Source organism: Megascapheus bottae, chromosome 22, assembly GCF_031878675.1.
Source record: "Megascapheus bottae isolate mThoBot1 chromosome 22, mThoBot2.hap1, whole genome shotgun sequence".
Classification (NCBI taxonomy): Eukaryota; Metazoa; Chordata; class Mammalia; order Rodentia; family Geomyidae; genus Megascapheus; species Megascapheus bottae.
Genome location: NC_143530.1, coordinates 6561740 through 6575996, shown reverse-complemented (window position 1 = coordinate 6575996; position 14257 = coordinate 6561740). Strand labels below are relative to the sequence as shown.

Below are 14257 nucleotides of genomic sequence, written 5' to 3'. Positions count from 1 at the left end.
TTCCCATGACCGTAAATACCTCGCCACCATTATCACACCCACCCTGGTCTCCACTAACGTCACTGTCCTCCCCACCACAGTAATTATAGTCACCAACACGAGACTTCCTGGACCGGATGCACTCACTTGTGTCTCCAGGGGTCTCCTATTCCAAGAAGATCCACGCAATCCCATAAACCCACAGAGGAAGGGAGACAAGGCCTGCGGATGGAGGCATTGCTGTGCTGAGTTCGTCCTTGAAGGGGGAGTATTGAGTCTGGTTTTCCCTTGGGTTTATCCTCCCCATGACAAACTCCATGGGCTTCTCCTCCCCATCAGCCGTCCTCACCCCACTTCCAAATCCTCCATTTCTTCCAGCTGGAAAAACTGGACAGATCATTCCAGAGAAAAATACTGTTTACCCGTCCTGGGCCTTAAACTCTGGGTCTGGGCACTGTCCCTAAGCTCCTTTTGCTCAAGGCTAGAGCTCTACCACTTGAGCTACAATATCACTTTTGGCTTTTTCTGCAATTAATTAGAGACAAAGAATCTTATGGGCTTTCTTCCCCAGGCCGGCTTCCAACCACAGTCCTCAAATCTCAGCCTCCTGAATAGCTAGGATTATAGCGTGAGAAACCAGCGCCTGGCTTTAGAGAAAGACTCTTAGGAAAGGGTGTGTGTGCTGAAGGATTAGGGGCTGCCTGAGGCCATCGATCTTGGCCCTTGTCTGAAACTGGCGTCCCTGTAGGAAAATGCACCACACTCACCAGAGCCCTCCCTTCCTCAATACCACCACATGCTTCTTGGCACTTACAGGGGCCCTCACAGTGCATTGTCCCGCCTGTCCCCAGGCCCTCTCGGGAGGCCCGAGGAGACTGAGGTCTGGGTTGTGGAGGCAAACAAAGCTGAGAGCCTGGGGATGCTCAGAGAAAGTTTCCACATTGAGCAGCTTATTCTGAGCAAGCAGCTTGTCCTGAGCCAGCTCCACCCTCACTAATCCCGGGATTAGAGTAAGTGGATTCGGGAATACAGAAGCCAGCAAGCCGCTGGAACAGAGCCTCGAGGGAAAGCAAGCGGGAGGCCGGTGGGGAGGCCAGCCTGTGGTCCACGGACCTCCCCGCGCTGCTCTGCGCCCCTCCCTTGTGGAAGGGTATGTGCCCAGCACATGGTGCGCCCTTCACAGGTCCAGGGGCTGTGCGCATGGCTCTCCTGAGCCCCAAGAGCGCGGGAAGGAGGGAAGCAGGCACTGCCTGTTGCTGCCAACTTCTCCAGCCACTCTCCGAGCATGGAGTCCAGTCCTGTTTCTATTCCCTGTTCTCCTGGGAGGGGTAGAGGAGGAGGGATTGGGTAAGGCTTGTCCCTTGTCTCATCTGGTTATGGGGGGGGGGGGTTGTTTTGTTTCTTCTGTGCTGGTCCTGGGACTTCAACTCTGGGACTCTGATTTTACTCAGGGTTAGCACTCTACTACTTAAATCATAGCACAGCTTTTCTGAGTAGTCTCACAGACTTTCCCAGCCAGGCTGGCTTCAAGCCAGGATCTTCAGATCTCAGCCTCCTGAGTAGCTAGGACTACAGGCGTCTGAGACGCAGGCTGATACTCTGTCCCCGGCTGGCCTCCGCGCTGGGGTTCCAGGAGCACAGCACCATCCCCAGCTCTGCTGCATCCGTTTCTTTTCGGTTTTTATTTGTTTGTTTGTTTGTGTAGCAGTCCTGGTGCTTGAACTCAGGGCCTGAGCACTGTCCATGGGCTTTCTCAAGGGTAGAGCTCTACCATTTGAACCACAGCACCACTTCCGGCTTTTTTCTATGTATGTGGTACCGAGGAATCAAACCCTGGTCTTTGTGCATGCTAGGCAGGTACTCTACCACTAGGCCAAACTCCCAGCCACTGCCTCACCCATTTCTATGCCACTTCTCTTGCTCCTCGTCTCCAAAACCTGTCACTTTCCTTATTCAGGGGCCTACCATAGCTGCCCACTGTTGAACACAAAGCCTGGTATTCAACACCCTGCCTCTGTCCCCCAACCCCACAACCTCTCCACTCCCCCAGGGGGCCCTCACTGAAGGTCTCCCCAGTTACCTCTGGCTCCCACCCCTCTCCCCCTGGCTCCCATCCCTCTACCCCACAGCTCCATCTCCTGCTGCCTTCCGCCTGCCTTCTCTCCAGACTTTTGATCTGTGCCAGCACATTGATCCTGGAACTCCAGCGGATAGAACAGGTCAAAGACAAACCAAATTTCAAGCTGTGGCCGAAAAGAACCCTATCAATAATGGGCCATAACACAGTTACTAGTGGATTGGCTTGGGGGAAGAAGCACATAATCGAATCTTCCTCCCTGGGTACCATCTGTCTCCATGGCCCTGGCCTCACCCACTGGGTCAGTGCCCACCTGCATCCGGCAGCCGGGGCAAGTGGACACAGCAGTAACTCAATTACAGCCCTATTCTCTGAAGGAGTTCATGTTCTTTGTGGCCAAGGGGCAGGTCCTCAGAAGGACGAGGAGAGGACAAGGCAGAGTCAGAAGGGAACAAGAGCAGGAATAAAGTGCACCCCAAGATCCAGCCAAGAAAGAATGAGGAGAACATGTGATCCTCATTACTCTTACGCCTTGTGGATACGTTTCCATCTTTCCTTCCCTTCAGAGTTCTGGCCCCGTTGCTCTGTAGAAATGTCTTCAGTACATTGAAGCTGCTAGATTCATAAACTTGCTGTCTAGCATTCAAGGCTTCTGTGCCCCATTCCGAACCCCCCTCCATCCAGGAAAAGTTGGAGGGCACACCCTGACTTGTGTCTCCAAGTTCAGAGGAGGACCCACCTTGGTGAGGGAACCTGAGGGCCCCTGCCTGTTTGCAGCGACCTGGGGCAGGGGTGATAGTGTTATAGCCCAGCAAGGCCCAGGGTGAGCAGATCCACTAAGCCTGTGCCTTGTGTGAAGTCCCCCGTGGGTCTGCCTGGCAAGAATCTTCATTAGTTCATTAGATTGCCCAGGTGAGGAGACTGAACAGCAGGGCGGGGCCTCCGTCTTCTGCCTGAGGGGCCACTGCAAGCATGGAGGCAGGGCCTGGCCAGTGACCAGACAGGACCAGGAACCATGGAGTCCCACAGTGCCCAGGGGCCCTGGGCAGGAGCGATGGCCTCATGGAGTCTTGGTTGCCAATTTCCACTCATTCATTCATCACATATTCACCAGGCTGGGGCATGGGTGAGGCCCTGGGGCTTTGGAAGGAGAGGCAGGGTCCATCCTGCCCTTCATTTCCAATGGGCACCCCAGCAGCTGCTGGGGGTGGAGGAGCACCTGAGAGGAAAGGCAGGGAGGAAGGGGTCATGTGTATACACTTCTAACAAAATTGGAACTTGATGGGACATACTCTTTCGTTTTGGTCGTGGGACTTCAACGTGGGGCCTGGGCACTCACTGTCCCTGAGTTGTTTTACTCAAAGCTACTATTCTACTACTTGAGCCACAGCACCACTTCCATTTTTCTGATGGTTAATTGGAGACAAGAGTCTCAGGCTGAGACAAGAGTCTCAGTCCCAGGCTGGCTTTGAACCACAGTCCTCAGATCTCAGCCTCCTGAGTAGCTAGGATTACAGGCATGAGCCACCAGTGCCCAGCTTATGTATATTTTTTTAACACTAACTTTCTGCCTTAAGTAACGGTCATCAACACATGACTTCTCAAGCAAGGTTCCATCATATTGCGTGATGCAGAAGGACTATCATTTATTTAACTATTTTTCTACTGGTGGATATTTCATATTTCCCCAACCTCAGAGGCTTAACAGGAGAGGGCTCGTTTTTCCCAAACACAAGAAACATGGAGACACAACTAGGGTATCTGCTCTGCCAGAGTGCCTGGGGAGACCCAAGGCAGGAGGTCAGAGGACAAATTGCAGGGATGGTGAAGGCAGAAGGACTTCTTGACATGAAGGAGAGGAGTGCCACCCAGGGCTCTGGGCCTGTCCTGGGGTGACATGATCTGGTTTATAACAGTAGGGTCCTTGGCTCTGCTGAGAATCAACAAAGCAAAGGGAAATGAGATGGTTGTAATTAATCCAGCTGAGACTTTTGCAATAAGAATGCTGGCCTGGGCCATGTGGTAATTGTGGGATTGGTGAGAAGTGGCCAGATGTGGAGGCATGCCAGATGTGGATGTCTCTGGAAGCTTGAGCCAATAGAATATGCTCTCGGGTTAGACAGAACATGAGGTTAAGGGAAGTCAAGGCTGGAAGGGAAGGGAGTGCCCGCATTGCCAGGCCTTAGGGCCGACCAAGGATGACTCCAACACTTGAGGACTCAGCAAGCTGGGAACCCCGTGGGGAAAGCAGATTGAGAAGGGGCTCCCTGAGGGACATGCTGGTTGTCATACGCTAATTATACATCCAAATGAAGACGTGAAGCAGCCAAATTGAATGCACAGGTCTTGAGTTCGGGAAACACTTAGGCCTGAAATACAAAGGAAGGGGTCATCTCAGATAAATAGCATTTAAGTCCACGATAGTGAACAGGCTCAGGAGGGGAGAGACGTGCCAGGGACACAGTCCTGAGGCTGTCTAGTGTCCACAGGGCAAGAGGATAAGGAAATAGCCCTTAAGTCAGAGAAGGTGCAGCCAGAGCAGTGAGAAGGGGGTAGGAGGTCCTGAAGGTAGAGGGAAGACAACACAGCCGATTGACCTGAAAATACGTGAATGTCTTTCAATAAAAATTACATTTCAAGAACATTTTCTAAGGGAGCGGGGAAAGTGGGAGACCATGAGGGAGGGGGGAGTGCTGCTCAAAAAGAAGTGTACTTATTACCTACTTAGGTGACCGTAAGCTCTCTGTATATCACCTTTACAATGCAATTTAAATTAAAAAGCAAAAAGAATATATTCTAGCTGGGCACTGGTGGCTCACACCTATAATCCTAGCTACCCAAGAGGCTGAGATCTAGGATCGTGGCTCAAAGCCAGCCCAGGCAGTAAAGTTTGTGAGACACTTACCTCCAATTAACCACCAGAAAACTGGAAGTCGTGCTGTGGCTCAAAGTGGTCGAGTGCTAGCACGAAAGCTCAAGGACAGTGCCTGAATTCAAGCCCTATGATTGACCAAAAGGAAAAAAAAGAATATGTTTTAAATAAATACTCTTGGCTGCTCAAAGAATCACAGTCAAGACTATTCTTAACCCCATGTATACAGAAAAATAGCTTGTGTCTAACATATACGTTGGTTCAATATATCTTGATGAATCTATATGCTAAAACAACAAACTGCAACCGAAATCCACATTCTACCAAACATGTGAAAAACCTTGAATCACAGGTGCACAGGCTGCCTTTGCAATCCCTTATTAAATGAAAACAAACACATTACAAAGCTGTATAGTGGACCAGATGTCTGCATCAGTCCATCAGAAACATGGGAGACCACTCCAGGTATTTCAAACTGAAAGGGATTTGGTCTAGGGAATTAGATGCTTACAATGCTAGGTTAAAAAACTGGCTCCAATGTGTTGCTACCTTGCAAGGAAGGAATCAGGAAGTCGCTAAAAACCACAGGACATTGAGCCTGCAGCATCAAAGCAGAGAAAAAGCCGGGAGGCTTCTCTAAAATCTCCCCTCTGCGTACAGAAGCCCACACATCTGCCTCGGCTGCCAAGTAAGCGATGCTCTGACCACGGAGCTCCTTGTCTTCCACCTGCCCCATCTCACGGAAGTGCACTCTGATTGGCTGGCAAGGATTCAGAGAACTGTAGTTTTCTGGCCTGCAGCCCATGCTGGGCAGAGGAGCATAGATAAAGAGGGGGAAACTCTATGAAGTTGCCAACAGACAACACTGAACACGTTTACAAATACTTCTTTATGAAGATAATGGGCCTGGAGAGAAGGCTGGGTTCATAAACATTGTGGCAAGACAAATAACTCCCCTCCTCACACCACCTTATCCACACCCTAATGTCTGGGACTTGTATGTCATGCTACCAGGCATGGCAGATGGGATTAAAGTTACAGATGTTAAAGCCAGCAGAGGTTCCTGGATTACCCAGGTGACGATGGTCTCTTGAATCCTCCAATGAGAGAACAGTCTCACTGTTCTGCTTTCCTCTTCCCCAGTGGTAGCCTCTGCCTCCAGTAGTTTGGAAAGGGTCCCCAGCTCTGGGGAGGAGAAAGTATAGAGTGTGTTTTTCTCCCTAAGCAGCTAGCACCAAGTGGAAGAAGGCTTCTCAAGGAAAATTGCATTGTTTTTTCCAAAAAAGAGTCATCTCCCGCTCTTGGCCTCATCTCACACAACACATCTGGGATACGTTTACTAGGAGTTTCTTCCCAAAGGCCTGGGCCTGGTGCAGAAATTAAGAAGACTGGAAATGAGTAATACTCATGCCAGGACATTGAACAGGACCCACCAGCAGTACCTACTTTTCCACAGGAAGCCACATCAGTCAAGAAGCCACCATGATTTTGCAAGACAGTTCCAAGGAAAGCCGTATTGGGTTGTGGCTGGTGGAGGCGGACTCCAGTGCCCCCAGGCTCCCCATTCTGTCACACACCCCACTTTCTTCTGATGGCCCAGTCCTCACTCCATTTCCAGGGCCAGCCTCCAGAGTCCACCCTGCTTCTTTCTGGCCAAGTCTCAGCCTAGTGTGCCATCCAGCTCCCGAAATGGACCCACCTGGCCCCGACCTTTCTGTCCTGAGTCCCAAATGAGCCCCAGATAAAGGCAAGAGCCCTTCTTTACTCATCCCCACACACTGTATTCCTGGCCTCTTATGGCTGAGAGCAGGGTAGATTCCAGAGGAATCACAGTATGGCTGACACCCAGAGGTCATCTCTTCAGTCCCTTCCTGCCATACTTCCGTCTGTGGCTACACCCCATCTTCCTTGCTCTGCCTGGAGTCTCCCTCCATCCTCCACCCCACCCCCCACATCTGCCCACATGCTCTCCATCCTCTCTCATGAGAATAGAAGTCACACGTCTAAACCCATACCAGTGACGAAGCCACCAAGTCACTTCCCTTCTCTGTAAAGCCAGGGGCCCAGGGGCATTGAGTTGAGAGCTTGCTCCTTTGGTGTTCACAAAGCCACCATGGCAGTGGAGAGGAGAAGAGGTGGCTCAGAGAACACATGGGAAAGCGCTCCCCCTCTCTATCCACCTGCCAGAGGCCTCGGCTAGCTCAGTCCCCTTCTCTTGTCCTGCACACTACAAAGTCCGCCTCTTCTTCACCCCAAGCTCCCTTCCCTCTCCAACAAGTTCTAGGCACTACAGTGCTCTTCCAGGACAATGATGATGTCAGCCAGTGCCCTGAGTGGAGGACCTGCTGCCTGTGTGGAGATGTAGCCCCACCAGCCTGGACCTTGTCCTTGCTCTGACACGGCCTCCTGTCCCCTGTGTGGGAACATCCATTTGAACTGCGCCTGTGTCCATTCCAGCAGCCCAGGAGAGGCCCTATGTTTCAGGCCAGGCCTCCTCCAAAACACAGGGCTTTCCAACTCAGGCCCCTGTCCTGGTCTTGCTGGGGAGAACTGGTCAGTGAAAAATGAAGTTGCACAAGGAAAGGCAATGATTTCAGCAAGTGTCCCCCAAAGGCCTATGACTCGGCCCTTAGCCCTGTGCTGTTGGGAAATGGTGGGGCCTTTAAGAGGTGGAGCTTGGGGAGAGGCAGTTAGATCACTGGGGGTGTGCCCTTGGAGGAGATCCTGAGAACACAGCCCCGCACAGTCCTCTCTGTTTGCTTTCCCAGCCAGCTCTACTACAAGCTCTCAAGAGGATGTACTGAGTCACCACAGGCCCAGAACAAGTCACCACTGACTGAAACTTCTCAAACCATAAGCCAAAATAAACCTCTCCTCCTTTTAATGTGATTGTTCCATAGATTCTGTCAGTGATAAAAATCTGACTAACACAGGAAGAAAGTATTGATTAGGATTGTGTTAGTTTAAAATAAAATAAAAAACAGCAAATCTAAGTATAGTGTCTTCCAGAAGTACAAAAATATCTGAATACTAGCTGGGTACCGGTGGCTCACACCTGTAATCCTAGCTACTCAGGAGACTGAGATCTGAGGATCAAGGTTCAAAGCCAGCCCAGGTAGTAAAGCCCATGAGACTCTTATCTCCAATTTACCACCAGAAAACTGGAAATGGTGCTGTGGCTCAAGGGTTAGGGTGGTAGCCTTGAGCTCAGGGACAGCAACCAGGCCCAAACTTCAAGCTTCATGACCAACAACAATAATAAATATATATATATACATATTAATACTGAACTTAATAGAACCCACTTAATAATATAATTTTCCCCATCATAATTAATGGAAAAATTCTGAAGTAGTCCTACTAAAGTCAGTTATCAGCTATTAGTAAATTATTACCATTACAATTTAACATTGTTCTGGGATTGACAATGCAATTAGATGAAAATAATAAAGTAATTCCAGGTCTCAAGTGGCTCTCATCTCACTGTAATCTTAGCTAATCAGGAAGCTAAGACCTGGAGGACCATGGTTCAAAACCAACCAAGCCAGAAAAGCCCACAAGACTCCATCTCCAATTAACCAGCCAAAAGTCAGGTTAGAGGCATGGTCTGAGAGGTAGAGCACTGGAAGTGAGTAAGAAAGCTAAATGGGTGCCCTGAATTCAAGCCCCAGAACCAGTAAAAAGAAAAAGGAAATAAGAGATAGATATACATGTGCTAAGAAGAAAGCACCATTATTACCACTATATCATATTATTCTTTACTTGGATATTCTCAGAGAAACAGGTAAAAAGTTAATATTAATCTCAGAACTTAGCAAAATGGCTAGTTTAAAAAAAACAGTATATTGCAAACACAAGGAGTAACTGGCCAAGTACAGTGGCTGGCTCACAACTATACTTAGAGGTCAGAAGGATCATGGCTCAAGGTCAGCAAAAAAGTTCACTAGGGGCCGGGAGTTTGGCCTAGTGGTTAAAGTGCTTGCCTAGCATACATGAAGACCTGGGTTCGATTCCTCGGTAGCACATACATAGAAAAAAGCCAGAAATGGTGCTGAGGCTCAAGTGGTAGAGCTTTGAGAAAGTCCAAGGACAGTGCTCAGGTCCTGAGTTCAAGCCCAGGACTAGCAAAAAAAAAAAAAAAGTTCACTAACTTCTTCTCTTCTCTCAACCCACTGCTGGACAAGATATTGCAGACCTGTCATTCTAGCTACCCAGAAAGTGTATGTAGGAGACTCATAATCCAGGCTAGCCCACACATAAATGTGAGACCCTATTTGAAAAATAGCTGAAGCTGAAGCTGGGAATGTGGCTCCAGTAGTGGAGCACCTGCCCCAGAAGCACAAGATCTGTGTAACACCAACAAAAGAGACTACAGAATATAGAAGACAAAAAAAAATTCCCATGAGGAAATACTTTTTTCCTGGAAAAAGTCAGTAATATTGCGACCCTGTCAATGTCATAGTAGTTCAACTGTAAATTCAATGGACTTCAATATAAAATACCAGCTGTTTTAAAAGAATAATTTGATTTAAAAATATTTACAAATCCATGTGGGAAAGTAAACATTAAAAAATAGGCAGAAAATTCTTGGAGTATTAACACAGGAGGAGAAGGTCTGTAAAACTTTTTTTTATAATATTACACAGCTACAATAATTAAAATAGCATGAGATCCAGAGCCCACAGACAAACCCATTATAAAGAAGAAAGGCGTTTCCGAGCTCCAAATAAACATGTGAACTCAATAAATTGAGTCATTGTCCAGATTTTTGGATCAAGAACTAAATAAATCTGGATTCCCTGCCTTACTCCTAACACAAAAGTAAATCTCAATAGAATCAAAGAGGTAAAGAAACAAAAAGCCTTTGAAAAATAAAGTCAGGGCCAGGAGTTTGGCCTAGTAGTAGAGTGTTTGCCTAGCATTCATGAAGACCCGGGTTCGATTCCTCAGTACCACACACATAGAAAAAAGCCAGAAGTGGTGCTGAGGCTCAAGTGGTAGAGCTCTAGCCTTGAGAAAGTCCAAGGACAGGGCTCAGGCCCTGAGCTCAAGCCCAGGACTGGCAAAAAAAAAAAGTCATAAAAGTATCTGAAGAAAATAGGCATAATTTTTTTTAAATCTTGGGGTGACAATTTGTTTCCTAGTCTCAGAACACAACACAAATTCTAATGTTAGGGAAATGGAGGCGAACAGAAGAAGAATGGGCTGGACCCTGACCTCTGCAGGGAGGACTCTTAATTGAGGAATGGTGAGGGGCACAGACTCTCTCCCAGGACTGGCAAAACAGCTGCCTGGCCCACCCTCGTGGCTTTTGCCTACACAAGCTGTGCATGCCTGTGGATGGCCACCCACATGGCTTGAGGTAGTGTTGGTTATCTGTGTAAACCCAGCAAAGGCCTGATCTGTCCCCTGTTCTCTCCCTCTCCCTGTCCCGACTCTTGATCTCCAGGCAGAAGGCTCTCTGCCATTTGGCCTACTCCACTTACCATCCAAAAGCCAAGGTCAAGGGAGGTGGACTTCCAGGTTGAGCCCACAATGAGATGTTTCCAGCTAGGCTTAGGCAGATGGCATGGCTGGAATTGGGCAGTCTGTCTTTGGTGGCTTGCCTGCAGATGCATGCCCCTAGGAAAACAGGGTGGGAGTCAATCCTTCACATTCCATCTTTGGATACATAGAGAGAATAACCCCACAAGGGAGAGACATGTCCTTCATATGGGATTTTTGGAGACATAAAAAGAATGGGCTGAGAGGGAGCAACATGGAGTTATGAGAGCAGCTCAGATTCCCATCACTAACAGAAGAGATAAATCAATATACTGCAAAAGACAAATATGGGCTGGTTTTCAAAGTTTAATTTGAAAGATATACTTTCTGAAGTAATAAAAAGACCAAAGGGACAGGGGGAAATGTAAAGAATAAAAGCAAGGCATGCAACAACAGAGCACAACTGGATAGTAAAAACAGACAACCTTCAATCTCACATACAATTTTTAACTGGATATGAAAACAAAACTTAAGTTTCTAGGGTTGGAGATGTGGCTGAATTGGTAGAACGCTAGCCAATGAGTGAAAGCTTCAGATACTACATTCGAGTTCCAGTCTCAGAACTAAAAACAAACAAACAAAACAGAAAGAAAGAAAAGAAAATTGAAGTTTCGACTTCTCAACTTGGCAAAGATTATGAAGGTTAATAATGCAATGTTGTAGGCAATGTAACTACACAAGCAAACTACACAAAAAGAAGGAAAATCAGTACAGTCCACCTGGAGACTTGGTATTTTCTCTTAAACTTTAAATGTACCTTTTCCCAATCAGTTTTACTCTTTTTATCTAGGATTTTATCGTGCAAATACAATTGTGAAAATTTGAGCATGTTAATCCTAGCAAAGGGAATCAAGGCTTCATATGGCAATGCATCCCTGTAATGCTAGCACGTGGGAGGCAGAAGCAGGAGGAGAAAGGATTCAAGACCACCCTGGGACAAAATGTGGAAGCATTTCAAAAATAAATTTTAAAAAGAGGAGAGAGGGTCGGTGGAGAGGGGACAGGGGAGAAAAAGCCAGTGTTTTGTTTATAGGAAATTAGTGAAGCAGAGCAAAACACTGTGCTTTATTGAAAAGAATAAGAGTATTGGGTACACTGGGCACCAGGGCTCATGCCTATAACCCTTGCTACTCAGGAAGCTGAGCTGTGAAGATTGAAGTTTGAAGCCAGGCCAGGTAGGAAAATCAGTGAGACTCTTATTTCCAATTAAGCATCAAAAAGCTGGAAATAGGGGGCCGGGAGTTTGGCCTCGTGGTAGAGTGCCTGCCTAGCATGCATGAAGACTCAGGTTCAATTCCTCTGTGCCACATACATAGAAAAAAGCCGGAAGTGGTGCTGAGGCTCAAGTGGTAGAGCTCTGGCCTTGAGAAAGTCCAAGGACAGTGCTCAGGCCCTGAGTTTAAGCCCAGGACTGGGAAAAGAAGAAGAAGAAGAAGAAGAAGAAGAAGAAGAAGAAGAAGAAGAAGAAGAAGAAGAAGAAGAAGAAGAAGAAGAAGAAGAAGAAGAAGAAGAAGAGGAAGAAGAAGAAGAAGAAGAAGAAGAAGAAGAAGAAGAAGAAGAAGAAGAAGAAGAAGAAGAAGAAGAAAAAGGTGGAAGTGGGGCTTGGCTCAAGGGTAGGGTAGTAGCCTTGAACTGCAGAGCTCAGGGACAATGCCCAGGCCCAGGTGTAGGGTGGTAGCCGTGAGCTGAAAAGCTCAGGGACATCGCCCAGGCCGAGTTCAAGCCCCGTCACACACACACACACACACACACACACACACACACACACACAAAGCTGGAAGTAGAGCTGTGGCTCAAGTGGTCAAGTGGTAGAATACCACCTTTGAGTGAGAAAGCTAAAGGACAGCACCCAGGGTCTAAGTGCAAGCCCTGGCACCAACACAATACAAATACCTAGTGCCAATATAACTACGGTTTTGGAAAGATGTCTGATTATTATACTTACATATATTATAACTTACACAGGCAAAAACAATTTAAAGGGGAAGAGGAGATGAGGTCATAAAGGGATGTGTAAACTGGATCAAAATATCTTATAGGCACGTATGAAGATATCACAATAAACCCCATTGTAAGATTCAAAAAATAACATTGGAAAGAAGCTGCTGACGTCATCCTTGGCTCAGCAGTCCCGCTCCATCTCACCACAGCGGGGGCTCCTCCCCAGCTCCCACCCAGCCTGTGGAGTCCCAAAGCCTGCACCTAGCAGCAGCCAGGGCCTGGGTGCCCCTACTTTGTCCCTCCACCTGGCAGGGGAAGGGGCGGCCCCCGGTGTGGGGTCGGAGGTAAGGCGGCTTCCGGATGCAGGGGCTGGATGGCAGCCAATGCCATGCGGGACACTGGGTGTGGGCAGCTGGCTGGAGGGGAGGAGGAGGCCTCTGGGTACTGCGGTTGGCAGAAATAGCCAGAATGTTGTGTACTGGTGGCCTCTGGGTGGTGGACCCTGGTCTTTAGCCCACTCCTCCAGGGTCACCGCTGGCCACCTGTCTTCCCTGCAGGCTTTGAGTCACTTCCTGTGTTTGAATTGGGCCGCGGGTCTGCCTGACTCAGAGCACTTCCTTGGTCTGTGGCTCTGGATCAGACTAGGTCCACCTGTTCAGAAAGACCAGGAGAAAGGTCACCCACTGGGTTTGCATGAGGCTTCCCTACCCCTTGCCTCCTGCCCCTGAGCCTCCTTCCCCCAGCCCAGGGGAGCCCTGCTCAAAGGCTACGCTGGCAGTGTGCTCTGCTTTCTCTCCTGTACCCCAACCCTAATCCTTCCCGCCCCCCAGACTCCAGCAGTCTCCTCCATGGCCAGCCAGTGTCTTCTTTCCTCACCAAGTGTTTCCTGGCTGAAGCTCAGGCCCAGAGGCACTACAGAGCCAAGCACTCGGATCTTCTCCCTCTAGAGGGCCAGCTCTGCCACCCTACACCTACCTATGGACAGGTGTCCACTCTGGGCAACCCACAAGGTCTGTGGCACCCTCCAGTCAAGAACTGCTCACTGACCCCATCGGAAGTTAAACGAAAGAGCATGTAGGCCAGGCACTGGTGGCTCAGGCCTGTAATCCTAGCTACTTAGAGAGCTGAGATTTGAGGATTATGGTTCAAAGCTAGCCTGGGCAGGAAAGTCTAGACTCTAATCTCCAATTAACCGCCAGAAAACCAGAAGCGGCGCTGTGGCTCGTGTGGTAAGCTCAGGGTCAGCGCCCAGGTCCAGAGTTCAAGCCCACGACCAATAGAGGAAGGAAGGAAGGGAGGGAGGGAGGGAGGGAGGGAAATGTAGCTGAACCTCATCCAGTGAGACCTATAGAAAACTTTTCCCTACCAGAAAAGTTTTCTTAAAAACAGTCACATGGAAAGAGATGGCCCCTCTTCAATCTCAAGGCACATCCCGTGGGGATGTGATGTTTGGAACCTCATCAGCCACCTTGCAGCCACGAGGGCAGCTTTAGTACCTGAGGAACAAACCAGAAGATACCTGAAGATTGTAGAGCAGGACTGAATCAGTGACACTGTGACAAATCTACACCATTTCCCGCTCCCTCTGCACACATTTTCCCCTCTCCTCCTTTTCTCCCTCCACATATACACAGAGCTACCACATCTCTAGATTTCTTCTCTTCTTCCTCTCTGTTTGTGCTGGTACTAGGGTTTAAACTCAGCCCCTTAGCTTTTCCACTCAAGGCTAGTGCTCTGGCACTGGAGCCACTGCTCTGCCCTTAGTTTTGAGGGGGGTTAATGGGAGATAAGAGACTTTTCTGGCTTCAAACCATGATCCTTACATCTCAACCTCCTGAGTAGCT

The 14257-nt window shown here is 48.6% G+C and overlaps 1 long non-coding RNA gene across 1 annotated transcript; it reads right to left on the bottom strand.

Annotated features, from left to right (window-relative positions):
• Nucleotides 1-3717: 3717 nt before the first annotated feature.
• LOC150047639 (uncharacterized) lies at nt 3718-13058 on the bottom strand. Its single transcript, XR_016539223.1, has 4 exons — nt 12956-13058; nt 10415-10550; nt 4962-5056; nt 3718-4425 (listed from the first exon to the last, which is right to left on the bottom strand). It is a non-coding gene; the product is annotated as an uncharacterized LOC150047639 (long non-coding RNA).
• Between the last annotated feature and the right edge of the window lie 1199 nt (nt 13059-14257).